The sequence below is a fragment of the Canis lupus genome, chromosome 19 (genome assembly GCF_048164855.1).
Source record: "Canis lupus baileyi chromosome 19, mCanLup2.hap1, whole genome shotgun sequence".
Lineage (NCBI taxonomy): Eukaryota > Metazoa > Chordata > Mammalia > Carnivora > Canidae > Canis > Canis lupus.
In genome coordinates, this window is record NC_132856.1 from 15,971,405 (window position 1) to 15,997,305 (window position 25,901).

The window sequence follows — 25,901 nt, forward strand, 5'->3', positions numbered from 1 at the left end:
TGCTTCAATTTATTGTCAAAGAGATGTTTGGGTGGCTGCCAATGTTTAGGTATAAATGAGCTTTGCCTAATTTTCTTTTTATTATGATAGAATGGGACATGATGTGTTGGAACCAGAGATCTTGTAGAACTCAAGACTTAGAAGAGGGAGAAAAGAAAATGAGAATCCAATGGAGCCCAGCTTGATAAGGTGAGAAAAGAATTCAAGTGAAAAATGATAAGCAGCTTTGGGAAGGCCAAAAAGGAAGCATCAGACTGTATTATCACAGTCTCCCAAAGGTTGTAATGTTTTGGTTATTTATGGAACACAGCTCCATAAATGAAGCTCAGCCCACCTCGAGAAGAAGCAAAAATACATGGATTTAAAACATTTCCGAGTAAAAGAAATTATTTTTGAAGTATCATATATTGGAAAACTGGACCCCTTGAATAAGAGGTAGTTTTGTTTAGGGATTAGCTTTGTGAACAATAGAACCAGACTTCCTGAGTTTTAATTCTAATTCAACCACTTATTGACTGTGTTAATCTGAGGGAAGATACCTCATTTCTCAGTGCCTCAGTTTCCCTAGATTTAGTAGGAATAATAGCCTGTACCTCGTACTTTGAGGATTAAATGAGTAAAATAATAAAGTCTGAAAACAGAGCTTGCCAAATAATAAATATGAGTTGTTACTAAGAATCTAGCAGAAACAAATCTGCCTCCATATTTTATTCGGTGTAAATGTCCAAATCCTTATAGTGGTTGATAATACCCCACCTGAGCTCAGGTGATATTTCTGTTGACAGAAATGCTAAGTAAAAGGAAGCTCTTTCAGGTATAGAGGTAGATACCTGCACCTTGCAGATCAAAACTGAAAACTGCTGTCTAGATTTTAGGTAGAAAACTGCTCTTCTAGACTAAACAACAGATTCTTACAGGTTAAGAAACTGAGCTGTGTTCTGTCTCCCTTTCTGATATTTCCCACACATTTCTTCTCCCTTCCCTTATATTCCCTTTCACTATTATTTATATTCCCCAAATGAATGAGAACATATAATGTTTGTCCTTCTCCGACTGACTTACTTCACTCAGCATAATACCCTCCAGTTCACTGGGGGTTATTCTATATGTTAGTAAATTGAACACCAATAAAAAATAAATTAAAAAAAAAAAAAAAAGAAACTGAGCTGTGGAGTTAGAAATACGGATGCTAATTTTAGCTCTACCACTTACTAGCTGATTGGTTTAACTGGTAGGTCACTTGCAAGTCAGTTACTTTGTTTCTTAACTTGTGATAGTCCTATTTTGCATATTATACTGCTAGAACATTGTGTTTGATACAAGTTATCTATCATCATCATCATCATCTTCATCTTCATTATCACATCATCATAATTGAGCACAATTGTGCCTGGCTTCATGTAGTGTAACTTTAGGAACTTTCAAAGAGAAACAGGTTCCCCAAACATGCAAAGACAAGGGAAGGAGCAAAATTTACTAGAGAAAAATGTCCACATAAATCTTCAAAGAAATATTGTGGGTCTCTAAGTAATGACAAATCTGCCTCAACTTTATAAGGAAGCCAAAGAAGAAACAAAATTGACAGCTACTAAAAATGACAGCAGATGCTCAAAACAATTTGTTGCTAGTGAAAGTACCATAAGGAAATTATCATCATACATAGATATTTCTTTGCCAGAACAGTGTACAAATACCCAGATAAATAGCATATGCACTTTCTTGCTCATACACCAGGGCAACACACCAAGTTTGAAGATGATCACCAGAATGACATCAAGTCAAGAGATTATCATGCTTGTTGTATCCACATTCCAGGACCTCCATTAACTCTCTGGACATCATCAGACACTGTGAAAAATGCTGAAGACAGGACAATATGACCCTGAGCTGAGAAGATTAATAACCGGTGAATAACTAAACTAGCTCACTGATAGTTTGCTATGCTGATTTCTACAGCTATCTTAATGGATTATTTGAGTAGTTTATGGGGCATAGCCAAAAATATACTTCATTGAGGGACATGAAAGGTCTGAGCACAGCTTAGGCTAGTGAAATCTTGGCTTTAAAGCATGAAATAATTTTAAACTGTTGTTTTCCCCTATTGCCTTCCATTTTATAATTCTCCAGGGGCCAGAAATCGCACAAGGCTAAGAGCTGCTTTTGGGAGCATCAGCACAAATTCCCACAGACACTGTAGGTACCTCACAGGGTCACCCAGAGGCATACTGCTTAACATTGTACATGTGGGGAGGAGGGGGTACCAAGCTTCTGAGAGGCAGTTGATTCTTCAAAAGAAGTCAGTAGAATTTACCAGCAATTAAGAGATCTGGATTTCAATACAGAAGTGTACTTATATAATGATAACCACAGATCTGGAATCCACATCATTTTAGTGGCTAGGTGTCATGTACATTCAAACCCTGTTTCTTTTACAAGCTCAGTCTGAATGATCATGGTTACACAGATAACCTAACAACAGTGGCAAGTGGGACCTTAATAAATCATATAAATTACACAGGTCTTGATTTCACAGAGCCTTCCCTTTTTATGTTATTTAGGTATATAGATAAAGCTGCACAAAAATAGTTTACATGCAGGGATAATTTTACAAGAATAAAATATTAAAAAAGCAACAGAAATAATTATTATGATTATTTGTCAGTGTCCTTGCTTCTTTCCATAAACTATCTCATTTCTTCTTCCTAATAACTCTATTAGGATTCTGAGAACTCTCTAAAACTTCTTTAAGCAGAAGTACAGGAATTATTTTCTTTAAAAGATTTAAGCCCGGGATGCCTGGGTGGCTCAGTGGTTGAGAGTCTGCCTTTGACTCAGGGCCTGGTCCCAGGGTCTGGGATTGAGTCCCACATTGGGCTCCTGCAGAGAGTCTGCTTCTCACTCTGCTTATGTCTCTGGCTCTCTCTCTTTCTCATGGATAAATAAATAAAATCTTTAAAAAAAATAAAAGGTTTAAGCTCATAAGAGAGAATAGTTGGGAGGCATAAATTAAAATGGGGTTGTTGGGAAGAAAGTATGTGGTTAACAGACAAGAAAAGAAGCATAATGCCTTAGTCTTTAAAATATACCTCAAAGATTCAGGAATTGGTTGCATGAAGTACCACTGGAAGTACTCGATGAATGGTCTTTAGAATCAATTAAGTACCCAGATCCTCTCCTTTATTCCATGCAGTGACTAACCCTCTTTACCCCAGAAGTATCATGGGATTTTTCTCTCCAAGGAGATAACAGAGAAAGGTCTCTCTGGGCCAGAGGACCCCAGGTTCAAATGAGGGTAGCAGGGATTTTGTAAATATTAAATAGGGAAGGATGAGATTCCCAACTCACTTGTCAATATGGCTCTGGAACACTGGCAGTAAGATCTTTGCTCTCCAAGAAAGAGATTAAATACTCTTTCTCTAGGGACTGTGATCAACCCCCCTCCAAAAAAACCCCTAAAAAATATTGATATTGTGTGTGTTGCGGGGGGATTCCCCAAGGAAATGGCTTAGTCATATTGAATGCATAGTCAGTAAACCTCACCCATAGGGTTACAGCTTCACTAGCTTTTTAGTATCTCTTTCTTCAATTTAAGCCAACAACCAAAAATCACTGGGCATCTGAGGACAGCTTCTAACATAAAATATCAAGTCCAAAGCAATTAAAGAAAATCTATCATTAATATTTTCAGAGAAATAAGAGATGTTGAATTCATTCATTGATAAGAAACAATACTACAAATAAGGAACAGTCAGAGACTAAAAGAGAGTTCTTAGAAATTTGAGGCATGATAATTGAGAGGCAGAGATTAACTTGAATAAGACTAATCGATAAATCTGTGGGATGGGTTCTAGAAAAAGAGGAGGCTTTATGCACTGTCACATGGAAACTAGCCATGGTCCAATGTTTAAGGCAATCAATTCAATTCAACCCAAGACTTGGACGCTCCCAATCATGCCAGGGTAAGCTGTGGTACTTCCCCAATTATGAGCTCTGACATGGTGTTCCTGCCACTTGCTCATATGCCAGCAGCCACAAATTTAGTTTTAGTTTGCATGTCATGTCAATAGAGTGGGTGTGCTTCCATAATCCTTCAGCCTGAAACCCTCTAGCCCACAGTTCAGCATCACCTTTTGTTATCTGACAGTTGCCTTTTAGATCTCTATGGGTTGCTCCAGAGTGCCATGGATAATAGGGAGCTTATAGTCCTACTACTGCTTATTGTCTCCATGAATTTCTTCCTGGGTATCCTGCTTCAGCAGGTATGATGTGTGTATAGCCTGGTCATTTGCCTTTGTCTGCCTGGCAACAGCTGAGATGAAAAGTAATTAGAAAAGAAAGCTTAGGAAAGCTGTAGAGTATAGAACAAAACACAAAGAGATGAAACATAGGAAGGATAAGGGCATCAGGATGGCAATATTGGGTTAGGTGCCTGACTCTTGGTTTGGCTCAGGTCATGATAGGGATTGTGAGATGGAGCTCCTCGTGGAGCCCCACATTGTGCTCTGCTTTGGGCTCTGCACTCAGTGGGGAGTTTGCTTGGGACTCTCTCTCCCTCTGCCACTCTGCACCATGCTTGTGCTCTCGCTGTATCTTTCTTTAAAAAAAAAAAATCAATCAATCAATCTTTAAAAAAAAAAAGAAACATAAGAAGGATAGAAAATAAAATTACAGACCCACTCTATATAAAAAGGACAGGTAAACAAAAGGAAAGAAATAAACTCTCAACAAATATAACCTCCAATTTCCCAGAACAGAAGGACATATGTTTTCAAACTAAATAGGCCTACTCAGTATCAATCAGAAAATAGAAAATTAGACATAATTAGCTAGACATAATTAGACACAATCACAATATTATGACATTTCAGAACAATGCAGATGAATAGTCAATACATGTCTAGAGAGAAAAACAAAAAAAATAGGTCATATACAAAGGAACAGAAATTAGAATTATTTCAGACTTAATAGAAATGTTAGAATTTGTAAACAATGGATCAATACTCTCAAAATTCAGAAGAAAAATTATTTCTAGCCTAAGATTTTATTCCCAGCCAAACTATCATTAAGTGTGACAGTAAAAGAAAGAAACTGGGAGAGAAGTAAAGTGTTTTTCAGGAAACAACTGCATGATATGCTTCAAAAAATGAATGAATAAATAAGTTCCAGCCAATATAGAATCCAAAATAGGAAAAGATTTGAGAGGAATTCCCAAGAAAATGATGAAGAAACATTCTAGATGCATATGTTATAGTATGTGTTTAATAATGTTTCTAAAACATTGCAAATGGATCAAAAGTTTGGGGTTTGAATTAGTGACATGTACATAGAGACTAAGTAAACAAACATAAAGATAGTAGAGAAATAAAAAAAATGATACTGAAAAAGAAAAGAGAAGTAATCACTGTTTCATTGCTTACTTGGGAATAGCACTGCACAGTCATAATTATGTAATTATGGATTAAAATCTAATCAGAATTATGATTTATTTTTATTAAGAGGATGGGCATGTGTGAAAGACAGTTAAAAACTCATTTTCTATAATAAGAAGTCAAAAGACAATTCCTAAAACAGAAGAATCAAGAGAGATATTATTTACAGCTAAGACAATCAATACAAAACCGGGGGGGGGAGCCCAAAAAGTTGAAAGTGTTTGCCTCTGAGAAAGGGAAAAAAGGGAGCAAGAGGGCTTACTTATACTAAGTCCTTTAGAACTATTTCATTTTAAAAAAATCTTTGTCTGTATATAACCATGGAGAAAAGTTAAAATTGAGAAAACAAACTAAGGTCAGGTGGACACTGGTGTCCCTATTTCAAAGATGAAGACTGAGGCTTAGAAAGTTGACACAGTGAGTAAGCAGCAGAGGGGAAATTTTAACCTGGATCTGCAGGTGTTCTTAACTATGACAGTATAGCTAGTTGCCTCTAGAAGGGGAAAGGCTTGTCATTTTGCAGTGTCTCTATGTGTCAGGTCATAAGCTTAGTACTCTACATAATGCCACGTAAGACTCACAGCAACTCCTAAAGTAGGCACTATTCTCATTTTACGAAGGCAAAATCAGAAGCTTAGAAAGGAAGTGATGAAATCAGGGTTTAAAAGTAGGTTTCAAAGCCCAAGAGAAGGAGCCCACAGCACTGTGTATTTTAATCCTCCCCATCATACTGAAAGGGTTGGGGTGGCCGTCAACTTCCATATAAGATTCCTAAAATTTTCACCATGTAAAACTTGCTTCTCTAGCCTGTTGTTATGAGTGTCAAAAAAAAAATTAACTGATTTGTTTGTTTACTTTGGAGGGTCTGTGCAGGTAAACTGCCTCCTGACAGATTTCTCCTCCTGTCACCCAGTGTTCATTTGGGAGAATGGCAGTTTTCAGCTTGACTCGCTACATCTCTAAATCGAGATTTCAGTATGAGGCAGTGGCATTTTCCCTAAACTGACAATGAAAAAGGATCTTACTGTAGACAGAAAACTGTCTGAACTTGATTTAGCTTATCTGTCCCAAGAATTAACAGCTCTTTTCTAGTAGGAGCTGTTATCTCAAATATGGATCTATGTATCCCATACATGGCTGAGTAATAAGTGATGGTTAGTTTATACCCTAAAGGGCTTTCCTCAAGGGCCTAGAGCAGGAGTACGACAGAAACATCATCAACTCCATATGTCCCAGTTACTCAACATTAGAATGGTATGACTTCGGGTGGCCAATGTGTCCTTGCTTCCTTGGGACAGCCCTGGTTTATTTGTTGTCCCAGTCTATCAATAGCATCCTGTTCACTCTAGTTTGGATGAAAAACTATATGACAGCCTAGTGATACTTCATCATTTTGGTATGCTGGCACAGAATCTATTGTATCCCCTATTCCTCTCCTGCTCCCATGAGAACATATTTGTTACCAAGCCAGTCCTGTGTAATGGAGATGGATAAGGGAGTATCTTACTTCTTTGGTATTCTCTCTTTCTAACAGGGTATCATCCAGAAAACAAGCATACAGTTTACTAACCTAATGTATTGTTCTGCATACTGTTTTAAAATAAAGGCAACTTCACTTCCTAGGTGCTTTAAATTAAACCAGGTTATTTGACAAATGACAGCACCCTTTCAGTCAGACATTATAGATAACCACAGGCAGAGCCAGGTGACACCTTTTGTAGGCTATTGATTAAAAGAAGCTGATATCCATCTTTCCAAGCACAGAATAATCCTCTGGCATTACAGAAATGATGGCAATCTTACAGAGAAGGTTAATCAGATACATGGGAAATCATATCTGCTCCTTGATAAAGTACAAGTCACTCAGAGATCAATCACAGACCCCAGCTGCCCGAATCACTGTCGCTCAGAAAACAGAATTCAGGGCAGGCAGATACTGGTTTGTCAAAACCTAGTACAAAACAAGACGTTCTGCAGGTTTGAGCAGTTTCGCCTGCTGAGAGCATTGATTTGTGGGTTTTATAATACATGCACAATGGTAAACAACATAAATATAAGAAGCAGATATAAAGTAATGATTTACTTTGTCTGAAAAGAGAGTGACTAATCTCTCAGACCTCAGTGCTGCTGCAGAAACACTGCTGGAGTTTTGGGAACTATACTACAATACAAAGTTAAGCAGTTTGAGGCACTCCTCTTGGATAAATGGTAGTGGAGGCAATGGGGAGCAGGCAGTGAAAGGAATAGAAACACCATGACATTGACTATTATTTAAAGGGACCTACTAAATGCCAGGGGCATTTGCAGAGAGAATGGTGCTTTACAGAGATAATTCCAATTCTTGCAACACACAGGGCTTCCCATTTTATGGAAGAGGAAACTCAAACTGCTAAAGATTAATTTGTCCCAGATCACAGAGCTGCTCGAAAGGGTTAGAGTTGGTATACAAATGAAAGCTGCAGGACACCAGAGCCCATACCCCTTTCACTGTACCTCACTGAGAACCTCTAATTTTCCATGGTCTATTAACTTATTAATTTTCTCAGCTGTTACTTTATCGACAAGAATTTGCTGAGCTCCTTTGGGAGTCAACATGGTAAAGTAGAAGGAGTCACAGCCTACGGGGCCTTAGCTTGGATATGCAATTTCCCCTTTCTAGTTTCCTCTGCAAAAAGAAGGGGCTTGAGGAGATGAGATCATATCTTCCAAAATCTTAAAAGGTCTTTCCAGTTGGGCTAATGTATGAATCAACTGTGAGAATATGAGGATTCTAACATCCTGCAAAAGGAGACCTGGAAATGTAGTCCATTCATTCATTCATTCATTCATGAGATAGTTACAGAGCACTTACTATGTTAAAGATTGTGGGTATAGGCCGGCAATTCTGATGCCCGTAAATGTTACATTTTAGTTAGGCTGACAGGTAATGGATGTATATATATGCAAAATAAAAACATATGTTGAGATTTTGAAAGTGATATAGAAGAAATATATAGGGTCCTATAATAGGGAATAATAGGAAGAAACTTCTTTTGATGGGATATGCAGAGATTTCTGAAGGAGACTGGGGAGGTCTGGTATCTGAAGGATGAGAAGGGAGTAAGGTAGTAGGAGTGAAGTTTTATAATATAGAGAATAGCGATCCAAATATCTCATGCTATTATAATAGTATTAATATAATATGAAAGAAAAATACATTTGGATACACATGTATACACACACATACACAGAAAAACACACCCTTATTTTGGAGGTATATATATTATCAAAGCCTACTGGCCAAAAACCAAAAACAATAGAAAACAAATAATTACATAAATAAAAGAAGCTGACGTGCCTTATTTTCTAAATTAGAAAAATGAGGCTCAGAGAGATTATGAATTTTGGTCACGGTCACCTGGGCTCAGAAACTATATAGGCTAAAGTGAAGGCTATTTAAGCCCAATTGGAACAGCACCATAGCTCTAAGCCTTGCCTTGGTCAATGTAACTGGTGGGGTTTATATTATCCAGAGCCCAACACATCACTTCTACTCCTTGTGTCTCACAAAGGTGGCCTCCAGGTAATTAGTTTAACCTAGTGACACAGCCAGCAATGCTTGCTGCTGCTGTAGGGTGGCTTAGAGCATTTCACAGATGACTTTCTAGAGGTTTCAAACCTTGAATTACCAATCTATGTAATAGTGATAATAATAATGATATCCAACATTTATAATATGCTTACCACATGGCCAGATAACGTACTAAGTACTTTAAAGCATTATCTTGATTTTCTGACTGAGAGGAAAAGATAGAACCATCATGGCAGAAAGACTTTATTTTTGAAGCCAAGTATGCAATAGCACCCGTATTTATAGAATATGGCAGTTGTAGAATATGGAACTCTCAACTGGTAGGCTATGAAGAGTAATCAGAGAGAGAAGGGAATAAAAATTTGAGTGCTATGTTTTTTTTTTAAAGATTTTATTTATTTATTCATGAGACACACACAGAGAGAGAGAGAGAGAGAGAGAGAGAGAGAGAGAGAGGCAGAGACACAGGCAGACTGAGAAGCAGGCTCCGTGCAGGGAGCCCGATGTTGGGACTCGATCCCGGGACTCCAGGATCATGCCCTGGGCTGGAGGTGATGCTAAACTGCTGAGCCACCCAGGCTGCCCTGAGTGCTATGTTCTAATTAGTGTAAATGCATTCTCTAATTCAGTCTTCCCCCAAAGCCTATATAATAGGTTATACCCATTTTACAAGTTCACTTTGAACAGCTTGTAAGTGACAATGGGATCTGAACCTGATTTGTCTATCTGGAAGCCCATAGTCTTCCCCCCTACAATGTATTATTAGAGAAGGGAAGAAATGGATTATATTGGGCATACCAGAAAACTTCTCTATCCAAATACTATGCTCTTAATATCTGGCATGGTGTCACAGAATTGAGAAGAAGGGTGCCCAAGAGTCTATGAGGCGACAGTGAATGGAAGACTTATGGTGGCACTATTGCCTAATGATGTCTTTAGGAGTAGATGGAAGGCTGTTATCACAGTAGAATTGGGATTGGGAGAATTCCAATTACTTTATCACCTAAGTAAGAGTGATAAAGATGATGATCACCAAGAATATGTCAATCTTTAGAAATTATGATTCCTGAATCACAGCTGGTAAATTTGCTTTATTCCTTCCTTTTCTTCTTTTTTCTTTCTTCTTTTTAGCATGGGAAAGAGATTAGTAGTTATTTTTTCTTTTTAAGTTGAGATATAATTCACACAACAAAAACTTCATGCTTTTAAAGTATCCACTTTACAGGGTTTTGCATAACCATCATCACTAAGTCCATCATGTGCTGTGACCTCAAAAAGAAACTTGGTACTAATTAGGAGTCAGTCCCAATTCTCCTTTTGGCCCATCCTCTGACAACAGGTGATCTACTTTCCATATTTCTATGAAGTTGCCTGTTATAGACATTTCACATAAATGGAATCATATAATATGTAGCCTTTTGTGTCTGGCTTCTTTCATTTAGCATCATGTTTTTAAGCTTCATTCATGTATAATTAGGATTTATTAGTATTTTATTTCTTTTTAGGGAAGAATAATAGTTCGGAATATGGATAGACCACATTTGATTTTTTTTCATTCATCAGCTGATGGACACACAGGTTGATTTCACTTTTGGCTATTAACAGTAATGCTGCTATGAACATTCATGCACAAGTTTTAAATGCTTTCTGATATATCTACATAGAACTCAGTTTAAAACAAAGTTTTATAGACTGAAAATTGCCCTTAAAAATCCCACAAAAGGGGTGCTTGGGTGGCTTAGTCAGTTAAGCTTCTGCCTTTAGCTCAGGTCATGATCCCAAGGTTCTGGGATTGAGCCCCTAATCAGCCTCCCTGCTTGGTTGGGGAGCCTGCTTCTCCTCCTCCCTCTGTTGTGCCCCCTACTTATGCTTACGCTCTCTCTGTCAAATAAATAAATAACAGCTTAAAAAAAAAAGCATAAAATCTATGTTTTAAAAATCCCACCAAAAGTTACCATCTTGGAATCAATATGCTATCCAAGTGAGACAGCTTTTTTTTTTGGCTATTGGCCAGTAGAAGTGGCTGGCTTGTGTTTGGCGACATACTTTAAAATCAACATGTCATCAAACACTGGAATCCCATTTAGTGTGGCAAGATGATCATATTTTAAGAGGTACATGAATAATGAGGTGCACTGAGCCCAGTGTCCTTTCAGATCCTTATCTCATAAGTAGTTATGGATGAACTGGTTGGTAAAATTGTCTACATGACTTAAATTGTAATTTTTCTTTTTCCTTCAGGGGTCATAAACTGAATTCATGTAAAATAAATGTTCATACAATTCAAATCTCCTGAACATGGAAGATTTCCTCTCATTTTCTTTGGGAGCCAGAGTTACATTACCCTTGGTTTTCTTTGTTGTTGTTGTTGAGTGAAAAAAAAAAAAAGGGATTTCAAAGGCTTTCATGCTTTTTTTTTTTTTTAAAGATTTTATTTATTTATTCATGAAAGACACACAGAGAGAAAGGCAGAGCCGTAGGCAGATGGAGAAGCAGGCTTCAGGCAGGGAGCCTGATGTGGGACTCGATCCTGGGACTGCGGATCACGCCCTGAGCCAGGGGCAGGTGCTCAACTGCTGAGCCACCCAGGTGTCCTAAGCTTTCATTCTTTAATTCAACCAAGTATTTCTTCATCAAATGGTAGAATATTAGAACAAGGAGATGTCTTAACTCTCTCTGTCCAAGGTTCTTTATTCTATAGGTGAGAAAACTAAAGTCTGGGGTGATAGGATCTACTTAATGTTACACAATTGGCTGGTAACAGAGCTGGGGCCCAAACTCAGGATGGCAGAACCACAGTTCTCTGTTCTTTCCACTAGACTTCAATCATTCCCATATTCACAAAATTCAGAAAAAGTAGGTCATATTTTCTCAAGTTTTATATTATTCACAATCTTTATAACCTAGCACATTGTTACTGTTTAATTGTTTCTTTCTCTCTTCTTTTTTGTGCTACAACCCCCTCGCCCCCAGTCTGGCCGGGAGTCCATGAAGATAAGTTAGCTAAGGGAAAGAGCTATCCCAAAAAGACTAGTACACTAATGATTTCTGCTGAAAGATGGCACCCTGATCTTCTGGAGCTGAAGCTTAGCACAGATTTTGTCATTCAAAAACACTAGTCAAATCAATTAGAAATATACATGAGAAAGTGAGTTTATGGGTATTTCATGACCACTATTTTAGTACCATTAATCCACATCTTCCCTATTTCTTTGGCAGTTGACAGGAATCCCCAGTCAGCAGCTGGAGAAAGCAGAGTCTTTTTAAAGACAGGACTAATTTGTTTCCTGGTGAGAGGTGACAACCTGCTTCAATTTGCTTCAGATTTCTCAAAGATAATGACTTGTGTTTTCTTGTCCCAATTAACCACTGGCTGCTCCTGAGAAGACTATGTCCATTCAGATAATGGAGTTTCTATTCCCACTGATAACCTCCTGGTATAGACGTGGAGGCAAAATGCAGATTTGGAACAGAATCATGTACAGAATTATAAATAGATTTGAAACACTGCCTTTTCATTTTTTTCTCACATCCCCATCATATTCAATTTATATCTACTTAGTATTTTAATAATTGAAAATAATCAAAAGGCCAGCCTTTTCCATAGAGTGATGAGACCCACTTAATACTGTATGTCAAATGCTTACAGAGGGCCTGACAGTTATCACAGATACAGAGATATAAGACAATAAGGAATAATGAGGCCTGGGGTCAGTTTAGAGAATACACGACTCCTCCCTCTGAGGGTACCCTAACTGAAAAGTTTTAAACACACTCACAGACAAGCAAAACAAATCTGTGGTTTCAAGTCAAATTAGCCATTGCAACCTGTGTTCTACAGCCAATGTTTTAATGCTGCTGATCCTTCCTGACACTCCTCTCATCTCTCCATCAACATTATCCAAAGGTGAGTCTGGGGGTGGGGGGAGGATTCTTGGCCCTATGACATTCTTCTTCCTGGAAGTGTGAAAGAAGCACAGATAGTGAGTTGATTCTCCCGTTCTGTAAGTTTTGTAGTGATTTGAAGTTGTGCAGTGGTGCAAGTCTACCTGGAGTTCAGCATTAGAGAACCCACAATTGCTGTACCTAGCCACATTCTCTTCTATCAGCTCTATCAGGATAAAGCTAACATTCAATTGCCATCTGCCTGACCACCTTGCCTTACCTCTCAATGGGTTTAAACTTCAGTCAATGGATAAAGGTATTGTTTATAGAACTCCTCAAATTCCAACATATAATAGAAATTCCTTTATTAGACAGTGTTTTAAGAATATACTATACATAATTAGCAGAATAACCTTTTCAACTCATCCTGCATTGCGGATTATGAATAAATTCTGACTGGGAGAAACAAATCAGAAAAGAGTATGCAATAAGAAAATTAAGTCAACATGATACAATTCAATCTTGGGGCATGCTTTTACTTAGGGGTACAAAACTACAGAGGGCAAAAATAAGTTTTTAAAACCATAAACTTGCAGAATTGGAAAATTTTATTGTTGGGAGGTTCACATGGATCATTTACAGTTACTAAATTTGCTGTGAAAATATGAAAATGACTAAAAAATACCCCATACAGGCTATTCAGAACACACACTTCCCTCTGATGCCTGCATTCTTTCTGCAGTGTTTCCCCAGAGCACATGACCAATCTGGAACTGATCATTATCAATGGAAAAATGACTACTTTCATCTTTTGCATGGTTTAATTATTTGAAACTTTCTTTTTCTTAAACACACAACAATATCCTCTGCTTTAATGCTTACCACCCATCTATTCTGGTGCTGCCCTCTGATGTCATCTAGAGTTTGCTGGATCTTTAAATGTTTGAAAATACCAACCATTCACCCTCCACAAGTCCTTTGGTTTGGCCTCACCAACTTCAGTTTCCTTAGCTGTGCCCCTTGCCATCACCCCAGCTCTCTTCTTCTAGGCTGATTTCAAATTTTATGATCAGTCTTAAAATAAAAACATAGTCCTTTCCCAGTATTTTCATGAGTGCTACAGTAGTTTTCCCCTTCTCATATTTTGGATACTCTATTACATTATAGATTTAATTTGCCTCAAGAAAAAAATATAGAATATTGCTGACTCTGCAATGATCTTACAGTCCACTAAAACTTTTTTTAAAAGATTTTATTTATTTATTTATTTATTTATTTATTTATTTATTTATGAGAGAGAGAGAGAGATAGATAGTGTGAGCAGTGGGGGGAGCAGAGGGGGAAGGAGAGGGAGAGGAAAAGAATCTCAAGCAGATCCTGTGCTGACTGTGGAGCCCTGGCTCTAACTCGATCCTGATATCATGACCTGAGCCAAAACCAAGAGTCAGAGGCTCAACCAACTGAGCCACCAGGAGCCCCAGAACTAAAACCTTTAACACACAGCCTAACCCTAAAATTTGACCCTCTCATTCTGAGTTTGGGGACCAAGTGCAAATGTTTAATTTGTCACTATTAAATTAGGCTTGTTACATTAAGTTCATATAATTATCTTTTTATGGTAATTCTGAATACTGATTATATTTTTTCATCTATTCCCTAATACTTCATGTGGCCAGAATATGATTAGTAACTTCATGTGTCACTGATAAGAAATTTCAGTAGGAAAAGGGTGAGCAAAGAGGGCAGAAGGATGGCTGGTGATCTCCCTTCCAGGCTAATGTGAATCCGTTATTCACCACTGTGGGGGTGAGACATGGTAAACAATTCTCAAAATACTCTCTCAGCCTCTCTATCTTGCTCACAAAGATATCACAAAAGATTTTTCTTTTTGAAGGAGTCTTGCTGATGTTATTTTGACTGGCAAGAGAACATGTTTATAAGAAAATAAGGCTACACTTTATTTATTGTTCAAAAATCTATGTTGCTGGAGAGGTATTAATGAAAAAAGAAGTTACAAAACAGGATTTTTTTTTTTTATGGTGAGGATATCTATTTACAGATTTGAAGACAGAATGATACACAACTGACCCTTGAACAACATGAGTGAACTGTGTGAGCCCACTTACAGAATTTTTTTTATAAATACAGTGCAGTACAATAATGTATTTCCTCTTCCTTCTGATTTTCTTAATAATACGTTCTTTTCTCTAGCTTAATTTATTGGAATTATATAATATATGGTATGTATAACATACAAAATGTGTATTAATTGACTATATTATCAGTAAGGCTTTCGGTCAGCAGTAGGGGACCGAAATTTTGAGGAAGTCAAAATTATATGTGGATTTTCGACTGCACAGAGGTTGGTGACCCTAAAAAAAATAAATAAAAAAGAAGTTGGTGACCCTAATGCCTGCCTGCATTGCTCAAGGGTGAAATGTAGATTTAAATGCACACACACACACACACACACACACATTCATGTCTAGATGTAATTATGGAAAAAAAGTAAAAAAAACAACAACATTTAAGTGGCTTTCTCTGAATGAGATTATCTTTTTTCCCTAATATTTCTATATATAACACTGATTATCAAATACTTAAAAAAGAATTTTAAAAATTCTATGCTGTGATTACTTTCCTTTCTAAATCCTCTTAGAAGATGTAAAATTTCCCTTGATGTTGGTGTCAAGATCATGTAGGTACAATTGATGGAATGTGTTTTCTTTCCATTAAAAAGAAAATAAAAATATTTGCCTCTTCTTTGTCCACAGTTCCTAAAATATGGTCAAGAGTGTTTTAGGGGCCTCTTCTCTGGATGTGTTCTCATTTCAGCTTTCCATTCGTTTTTCCCTAAACATGCTGGGAGCTTTTATGCCTTTTGGCTATTAGATAAATTTTCTTTTGTCTGATACTACCATTACATTTTTTTAACCTGGTGAGCTCTTTTTCATTTCTTAGTTGCCAGTTCAATTATCACTTTTATCCCCCTAGTGAATTCCCTCTTTATTCCTTCCTTTTTGTTCCCTCTATACTTTTAACAAAGCTCTATCTCTTTACCTATCAGTATCTACTCTCAGACTGTGAACTCTTAGGTTTGCAGCAAGGCATTCCCTGGAGGACTTACTAAAAATGGAAATTCCTGGGTTTCACCTTTGGAGGCTTTTGTTCATCAGAGCAAGGGAGAGTTCAAGAATGTGCATTTATTAAAAAACCCATAGGCAATTCTGATGCTTGTGGTCCATGACCCATGGTGCCGCGGAGGGAGGGTGATAACTATGTCATTTGTATCTTTTGACTATCCTCTCATATTTGGACTGCATCAGAGTATCTTCTCATCAACTATACTGGTCTCTATAATTTAATTTTCTTTGCCTTATCCATCATAGGTATTAAGTGCAAATAGCATGGTGATCAGATACTTATATTGTAGACAAAGCCAACAGACACATATATGTTATATCAGAAGACATGTGGGCTAGCCTTATGAAAGTAGATATGGAAGAGAAGGCACTTCTGATTCGACCCTTTGGATCCCACTCTTCTGGGAAAAATCCAAGCTTGACTTATATTTATAAGGAGTTCTACTTCTGAAGAGAGAAAAGGGAGAAGTTAATATGACAATAGGTGAGATGTTTTCCAGTATGGGGAAAGTTTCAAAGTGGATACTGCTAATCTTCATTTAATAACATGTCTTGCACTTTTGCACAGTGATTACAGAACTGCTAGAGAGCCGTGTAAAAAGCCACTATTGCTCTAAATGTTCTGCTTACATTTCTTCTCCCCTAATCAGTAACCTACTTTTGGCTCTTCAAATGGCTGCATAAAAGAGACAACCATTTTAACCTTTTAGAAATGATTCTTGCTAGAGTAAATCAGAGAGAAATGATGGAAATGTTAATTAACTTGCCTTCATCTTGGTCAGATTCTGTATTTAACCTAAAGGCCTACCGTCTTTTGGGAGGTTTTCATAGACTTGATTGCCTATGACAGCCAGAGAAATTCAATTATGGTTTGGTGGCATTACCCCTTTGGGAGAGCAAAACCCCTTTCCTGCCTCTGGCATAAAAAACAAATGCCAAGAAAGGAAGGGAGAATCATTCATGAATTTTCCGACCTATCTCTTCTGGTTCAGGAATGGTAATAGATGAAACCTTCCTTTTTGGAGTTGGGTCCAAATGTTAGCTTCCCCCATGTGGCCACCTCATCTACAAGAAGATGGAGGATTTAAAACAGACACTGATACACACACACACACACACACACACACACACACACACACACAGTCTGCTTTAGAGAGAGAAAGAGTATCCAAATAAAGCCAATCTGCGTGACAAAATATCATTCTCAAACCACAGGAAGTTCAATATTTAGGAAGAGAAGATAAAAGTGCCAAATTTTACTTTCCTTTTTATTTATTACATAATTTGCCACTTAAAATCCACTTCAGCTTTGGAAATTATAAAAAAGCAAACATACCATAGCTAAAAACAAACCACATTGATCTTTAAACATTTTATGAACTGAAAAGCTCAACATAAACCATTTCTTTCCTACAGTAGGGAAATAGCTCTATGGCAAGATATAAGATGACAGATGTAACCTACAAAGATACGCACAAGAAAGAGATGGATTTTTATTTATGTATTTGAAAAATATATAACTTTAATAATGCTGGAGATGGGTTCAGTAGTGGTAGCAGAAGTAGGCCAGAGATCTATGCTTTTTAATAACAACTTCCTCTCGAGTAAGAATTTTATCACATTAATAGCTAAATCACACTGATTGTAAAAGAGCTGAAATGAGGCAATTAGTACGGCCCGTGACAGCCATGAAGAATGAAACGTGAGGTTTTCAGTGCAAGCCAGATGGATATCTTCAATATACTTCTTATTATCTGCTTGTGGTAATAAGTTCAATTAAACTGAATCAGTACAACACAAGTCTCTTTGAATTGCCGGAAAAGAAATTAATTATGTGCTTCACATTTAATGAAGCCAAAGAGTCATATTCTGTTTGCCTTTATTGTTTGTTTGTTTTATTTATTTTGATTGGTAAGTATTCATTAGGAATGAAACCATTTACTTCATTCTAGAGTAGAGTTTTTCTTTAAAAGACAATTTTGGATTCAAAAGGTTAAATATCACTAGTAACAAGGTTTTATCTATTCTATAATATCTAGGACACAGGGAGAAAATCAGATCCACTGTCTAGATGATTTTGACCACAAAATCTTACCATGCTGAAGAATTCTGACCTGGTGTTTTTAATTTGAGATATTATACATGAAAGACTAGCAAAAACAATTCAGCAGTACTCTTATTCCTATTTCTAGAATCAGCAATTTTTAACATTTTTTCCATTCTTTCCTCCTCTGAATATATATGAAGATTTTACCGAAATTAAATATTACCAATACAGGTTATGTCCTTTCATATAACCTTGTTCCAAGGTTTTCCTCCCTGCACAAATACTATCATGACTTCATGTTTATACTGAGCATGTATTTTTATGTTTAAATATTATATGGTATTATTATATATTACTGATTTTATATTAAATCATATTACATGCATTATAGGAAATAACACCTTTTGTATGATTTTTTTATTTTGCTTGTGTTTTTTTGTCATTACAAACAACAAAACCTTTGCAAGTCTACCTTAAAACACATATAGTTTCCTCTACAGTAGATACCCAGAAATGGACTTGATGCGCCAAGGTGACTGACTTTTTTTAATGTTACTTTCTCTCTACAGAGTCTATTCCATTTTGCATTCTTACTTATAGTGAGTGTATGAGTATTCTCTTCACAGCCTTATCAACAAAAGGTTTTGTTGATGTTTATCTTTTGCCAATTTCATATGTACAAAATCTTATCATACTGGTGCTTAGATTTGCATTTCTCTGATTACTAGTGAGATTGAGATTTTTTTCAGAATCTTGTTGGCCAACAGTGTGCTTTTATATCCAAAGCAAGTATGTGAAGCCTGCCTCAGCAGAGATGCCTTCCTATGAAAGGGCAGAGTTGGCACAGAAATACAGGAGTTAAGGAATTACTTACTCCCTCTAGACCAAGGATGAAAAAATGATGGCAGGATGGTGTCAGAGTAGACTGTCAAGGTATACAATCTTAATAAACTTAAATCTTAGCATTATAAAAGATGATGCAGCTCTTTTACAGAAAGAATTAAACAAAACAGGGAAGTCATTCTGTCCATGATTGATATTGCTAATGGCACAGTATTTGCTAAGTCCATGTGGCCCTCATTAGGGCTCAAAGGAATGTCAAGGGAAATAATTATGTTCTGTTTCATCAAGATCTTGGCTGCATGTCTTGGTAGAAAGAGTTCCAGGTTATGTCATGCTCTGTGAATACAGGAAGAACAAGAGGTACACTTATCCATCATTTCTTTAGGATTCTCCTTAGTTAATTGTGGCAGGTCTTCTCAGATCTAACAGGATCTAGTATTGAAATATTCTGGCCATTGTCCTTCTACCAGGGGAATCTAACATAATTAGCATTTAGCACTTTTAACAACAAACTTTTCCTACTCTGGGTGCCTTGGGTCAGAATTTGTGTTAATCCTATTAGAAAGACCCTTAATTATTGCCTAGAAATAATTGGTTCCAGTGGAAGACACCTAATTAGGTTGAAATGTATTCTGTTATAAGGGCCCAATGTTAAAAGCTTTTGTTGTGGGTTAGCAGCCAAGTGTCATTGCTGGTTACTGATTTCTGATTGATCCCCAGTCAAATATGGATAAAGCCTTGAATAATTTTACATAGAAGATGTGGGCTGTTTCAAACTCATTTTCAAAAGAGGTTCCAATTGCAAAGACTCTACATTATTGTGTTGGTCATGCTATGCACGGATAGATTTATATTTCTCAGTGTCCTACAGTTAAAACAGAAGTATTTTACAGGGTACACTATAGATATGCTGTAAAATTTGTTGGTGCTGGTAAAAATTTTGTTTCTGGCTGTTTATGTATATAGTTGGTAGCATCTCTTCTTCTAAATGTAAATAAATTCTTGATGGGATGGATGGTGAGCATTCTGGCAATGAAGGAATCAATTAAATGTTCAGCAAGCCACAGCAGCATTTTTACTTTGCAGGGATAGAAAAAGAAAACTCAAAATAATTTCTTGTTACAAATATATGAAGTCTTAGTTAAATTCTGCTGAGGGTCTTTTTTATATGAAATACAGGTAAATAATTTTTTTTCTTATTATGAAAGTAATTCTGTGTACCAAACGGAACAAATTTAATCCAAAAACCAAAAATATATTTTTATTCATTTTTTAATTTTTAAATTATTTTATTTACTGATTTATTAAGAAATCTTTTAAAATCTAAATGAAAACAGGGTAAAATATGTATATAGGGAAACTTAAAAAGAAAAAAAATACATTAATGAAAGAATAACCTGCAGCCAGAGAGATGTGTAAACTAAATGTGAAATAGTTCAATTGCTTTAGGCTGGTGACAGTGAAAAGTTCAGGAAGAGATAAGTATCTTGATAAACTCCAGTTGATTCATTTTGTGCTTTAGGATTCCACCTGGTTCCAGCAGTGTGAGACCTCCTCATTTCTGTAGAAGCAGCCTGAATACTGTTCTAGTGTCTGCTAAGTATTTTTTCTCCTCTCTCCCAATCAATGATCCGATTGCCTCTCTGGATTTTTAACTTATATCCAAGTACGAGGTCAACTCTTTTGATACTGGAGTGAGGCTAAGGTCTTGTGAAAGAAATATCCCCACCAATTTCAGCTTGTAATCAGACTCAAGGAGATGCCAAAATTCTCTGTTCTGTATAACCTGGCTAAGTTATACTTTGGACCAAATTTTGAAGATTTGAATTCTGGGAAATGAAAAAAGTAATTAAAAAAAAAGGATCATTAAGTTTTTGTTTTTGTTTCTCTGGAAAGGGCTAAATAACAAATATTTTAGGTTTTGCTGGTTAAGAGGCAACATTGAGGATATTATATAGGTTGTTGCTATTATATGGTCTGTGCCATGATTATTCAATTCTGCTGTCAGGAAAAAATAACCAGTTAGTATGTGAACGAATGACATGGCTGTGTTCCACTGAGACCTTGTTTATGGACTAAAATATAAATATAAAATTTTCAAATGTCCCAAACTATTTTTCTTTTTCTTCTTCTTTTTTTTCCCCATCCAGTTAGACATGCAGAAACCTTCCTGCTCCTGGGTAAAAAAAAAAAATAGGTGGCTAGTTGGCTTTTGCCCATGGGCCATAGCTGGCCAACTCTCTTTGTTTTATTTATTTTTTTTAATTGAAGTTCGATTTTCCAACATATAGTATAACACCCAGCGCTCATCCCATCAAGTGCTGGCCAACTCTTGAAAGTATAATGTGTATCAGGATCAAGTGGGGTGTTTATCAAAAATATTTATTTTTAGGGTGCCTGGGTGGCACAGTTGGTTAAGCAATTGAGTCTTGATTTCAGCTCAGGTCATGATCTCAGCATTGTGAGACCGGGCCCTGTGTGTGGCTCCTAGGGAGTCTGCTTGAGATTCTCTCTCTTTCTGCCCCTTCCCCAACTTGTGCACTCTCTCAAGTTTCCCTGGAATAAATAAGTAAATCTTAAAAGATTGTTTATTTTTCAGGCCTCATCCTTAAAGATTTAGTTTCATTAGGTTAGGGTACTGGAAATCTGTATTTCTGTTAAGCATTTTATTGAACTTTAACTTGTTATGTGGCATATACAAAGGTGTTTGATGTAGGATGGGGTTTCTCAAAGTATGGTCTGGAATCACCAGCCACACATTTACCCAAGGTCATTTTAGTTGTGGTTCAACAAGATAACTATGATAATAACATCCATAGCTCAAAGCCCTGCATTTCATTTCTAGTCCTGGAGAGGATCAATAGAAGCTACCTTTGTTATTATCATAGTTATCTTGCTGAACTACATTTAAGACAAATACTCCAAGTTGCTCTTCTTTAGGAGTGCTACTTAAAAATATCTGTCATGCGAAACCTGTACAGCAAAGACGCTATGTCATGTGAAATGGCATGCCTTTTACTCTGCTATAGAGATAAAAATGAATTAGTAAGTACAATATTGCATGTAAATGCAGCCTGCCCTCCACATAGTTCTTAAGGATGTCGACAATTGCTAAAGCTCATCTTTGTTGAAAGGTCAAATATTATGCTTTCTGGTAGGATTCTGGGGTCTGACATGAGAACTGTTCTTGCTTAAAATTAAACAGCAAACCAAATCTCAAATATACGATAACTAGTTTGAAAAATAAAATCAGTGAAATTTAGAAATTCAGATGATGGGATGATAATCAAGAGCCCCCTGGGCACCTGTCAGAATTCTGCAGTTTGGAAGTCTGCTCATGCATAATCTGAATATTTATCCATTTTATGGTTGCCTGCCAGAGATTTATTTTAAACTTGTACCTGCTGTAGTGGATTTATCCCTTCCTTTTCCTCCCCCATACTTACTGACCCTGTGTTCGACACTATCTTCGGCCTCCCTTCAAAACGTGGCGGTGGGGGTGAGGAGGAAGAAAATTGGATTTTAAAAGCATTGTTAATGATAGAATTATTATAAAAAGGTTAGAGAAGATGTGTTCTGATGTCTGACCTTCACAGTGTTTTAATCCTACGTATGAGGAGATCAAAATGAATACAAGCACATTTTAAGGTTAGAGAACACCTTCTCTGATAAATTAGTCCCTTTGTAGATCTCAAAATTGAATTAAAATGCAGCGCTCAGTCATATTTCAGGCTAAACTGTTACATTTACATTAAAGGTACAGGGCTGAAGCATTATGATGTGCGATTCAGTACTTGGCACAGTTCATGTGGAGTTCAGAATGGTTTTCTCTGCCTTTATCGTGCTTTATGGGGCAGATTTCTAAATTGCATTTCTCAGTTTATGTTAATGTCCTTCACAGAGACCTGGTGGTCTGGATGCCCCTATGCACACACATGTACTTCCCATTAATGTTAATGGGAGTCAGAGCCAAGCAACGGGAGATAAATGTTCCCTGAAATACCTTCTGACCTTACCTAAAGTACCAGGATTGCTAACTTCTGTGAACATATGGACAAGATAAAACTCATATTTCTTTTTTCCCCCCATCTCATCTACAAGAATAATATAAGAATCTGAGAACATTTGCAGAAAAACTGGCTATAGTGGAGCATCATCAGCCTAGCCCAGAAAGAGCTCTACTTCTAAATAAATGAACTCCCTCTGGCAGGGACCACTGTACTTTGACCTTAGGGCTCATACCTACAGATCTCTGCCTTCCTCTTTCTCTTCCTGCCCTGGTCTTTTTTTTTTTTTTTTTTTAAATTTATGTATTTGTTTATTCAGAGAGAGAGAGGCAGAGACACAGGCAGAGGGAGAAGCAGGCTCCATGCAGGGAGCCCGATGTGGGACTTGATCCCGGGCCTCCAGGATCACACCCCGGGCTGTAGGCGGTGCCAAACCGCTGCACCACTGGGGCTGCCCTGCCCTGGTCTTTTTATTTCCTCTTCTATTAGGAAATTTCAGTTTTAAAGTATTCCATGTGCTTCAGCAAAACAGATGGCCAAATACTGATCCTGTCATATGTCCCTCTAAGTCTTTTCCGTAAGTCCACTAAAACTTTACTGAAAAATCCCATTAAATCATGTTTCCTAATCTTCATATCTCATCCTTATGATTTTGCATATCCTCTCATAATAATAATACATATTTAATATTTTTCTTTATACTGATGTACTTCTGTACTTAAATATGTTTTAAAAGGAGATTACTTAGGGACGACTGGGTGGCTCAGCAGTTAAGCATCTGCCTTCAGCTCAGGGCATGATCCTAGAGTCCCGGGATGGAGTCCTACATCGGGCTCCCTGCATGGAGCCTGCTTCTCCTTCTGCTTATGTCTCGGTCTCTCTCTCTGTCTCTCATGAATAAATAAATAAAATCTTAAAAATAAATAAATAAATAAATAAATAAATAAATAAATAAATAAATAAATAAAGTTTATTTAAATCATTGCCATGTATAGAAAATGAGAATTTTCCTAATACACATTGTAAGAAGCAAATAAATTACTAAAATTAAGAAAAAAACAGTTAAATTATGAACTACCAAAATCTCTTATTCCATACTTGGATAATCACCATCTACATTTTACCAGAAGTCTAATAATAAAGCATTTAATCTCTTAAAATAGGTTGAAGTTCCTACCTTAGCTACATATCTCTTAAAATAGGTTGAAGTTCCTATCCTTAGCTACATTTATCCATCCACTTAAAACTTGGGGTGAACATGGCATATTTCATAATTGGTGTATGGCAAGTTGTTTGCCATCATTCAGTACAAGACAAGTTGCAGAGAATCATCTAGATGGTTGATCCTGGGACTGGTTGTACTGCTGGGATATGAGCTCTGATGGGAATTAGAGGATATTCCTTTCTGTCCACTATCTTTTAAAAATTATTTATTTATTTATTTATTTATTTATTTATTTATTTATTTATTTGAGTAAGAGAGCATGCATGAAAGAGGGGTAGGTGAGTATGTGGGCAGGGGGCAGAGGAAGAAGAGAGGGAGAATCCCAAACAGGATCCACACTCAGCTCAGTGCAGAGCCCTCCCTATGTGAGGCTCTATCCCACATCCCTGAGATCACAATCTGAGCTGAATCAAGACTTGGCCACTTAAGCGACTGAACCACACAGGTGCCCCTCTGTCTACTATTTTGAGAGCTATGGAAATCAAGGCTTATGAAAAGGATGCTGATCAAACACAGGGCAGAACTTGTAACTACATGTAAAAATATCCCACTGTCAGCAACATAGAAAAGCAAAAAATGGTTTCTAGGCTTAGGTGTTTGTAATCTTTCACACTCTCAGGCATTTTTTTGTGGCAGGCTCACTCCTTTTTGTTTATTACTGTAATAGAGTTGGTGGTGGCAACTTCATAAATGTTCGTATCAGTAAGATTTAGAATGTCTGTATAGCCATTTTACTAAAATATAACCAATAACAACAAAACAACTACTAATATTCCCTAAGTGCCAGGCACTGTGCTAAACACTTAACATGGGTTATCATGGTCATCAGAACAACCCTAAGAAGTTGGCATGCTATTATCCCCACACAGGTTAATTATGTAGTCCAAGGTCACAAGCTAGTGAGAGAAATGAGATTCAAAGCCAGATCTTTCTGCCTCTAAGGTCAGTCTCTTAATCATTACTTAGGGCTGGTGCCTAGTATTCTCTTCTATTTCCATAACTAGCAAATAATCTATAATTAGGTACCAGTTCTGCCATTAACCAGCTCTGAAACCTTGGGATTTCTTCCGGTGCTAGCTGATCATTGCTTCGTTTTGCAGGTGAGAAAGCCATACATTAGCAAAGACTTCTGGTTGAAATTTTGATTTTAAAATATTATCTAACCTCTTTTTTTTCCTCTGCCTTGTGAAATAGAAAGAGCATATAGTCCTATGCCCATGCTACTGCTCTGAATGATTCATTAACAGACTGAAATAGTGGAGTTAACCTAAATACAGATTTATTTCTGACTCTTGGCCTTCCAGTTTTTTAATATGCATAGATATTTATAATAAAAAGGCTTACCCAAATGGTAGTATTTTTCTACCTTCCAATGACCCCCAAATATGCAATTAGGTAATTTTTGGCTTTCTCCTTTAAAATGAAATTGAGATAGATAAAATAGATAGGTGGTGTTTTTTTTCTTAGGCTATCTTACTTCACAGAGGGAGCTACAAATTGGCAAGAAGGAAATAATATGATGTGACCAATCTCTATCAGTTATAGGAAAATATCTATTTTATAAAAATCTATTATAGAAAAATAAAGCTGAATTTAAAAGATTTCCTGGTGTAGTAAACAGAATCAAGCAGAATGCACAATCAGGATTTCTGGGTTAATATCCTTTTCTCCACTCCTGGTGACCTTGAGAAAGTCACCAACCTGAGTCTTATCTTCCTCAGTCAGATCATCCATTGCCAAGATCCCTTCAA

The 25,901-nt window shown here is 36.9% G+C and overlaps 1 protein-coding gene and 1 long non-coding RNA gene across 36 annotated transcripts in view; one reads left to right on the forward strand and one right to left on the reverse strand.

Annotated features, from left to right (window-relative positions):
* CNTN4 (contactin 4) overlaps positions 1-25,901 on the reverse strand; it is a 917,305-nt gene that overhangs the window by 45,653 nt on the left and 845,751 nt on the right. The window lies entirely within an intron of this gene.
* Positions 1-25,901, forward strand: part of LOC140609942 (uncharacterized) — a 171,847-nt gene that overhangs the window by 345 nt on the left and 145,601 nt on the right. For 15 of the 22 annotated variants that reach the window (XR_012011710.1, XR_012011693.1, XR_012011694.1 and 12 more), the window contains exons 2-3: positions 91-189; positions 1,735-1,906. This is a non-coding gene — a long non-coding RNA (uncharacterized lncRNA). Of the gene's footprint in view, positions 1-90; positions 190-1,734; positions 1,907-2,127; positions 2,514-10,225; positions 10,246-11,973; positions 11,992-12,219; positions 12,239-12,841; positions 12,908-13,009; positions 13,202-25,901 lie in introns of those variants that run through there. The other 7 variants (XR_012011707.1, XR_012011708.1, XR_012011709.1 and 4 more) reach the window with 7 other exon arrangements.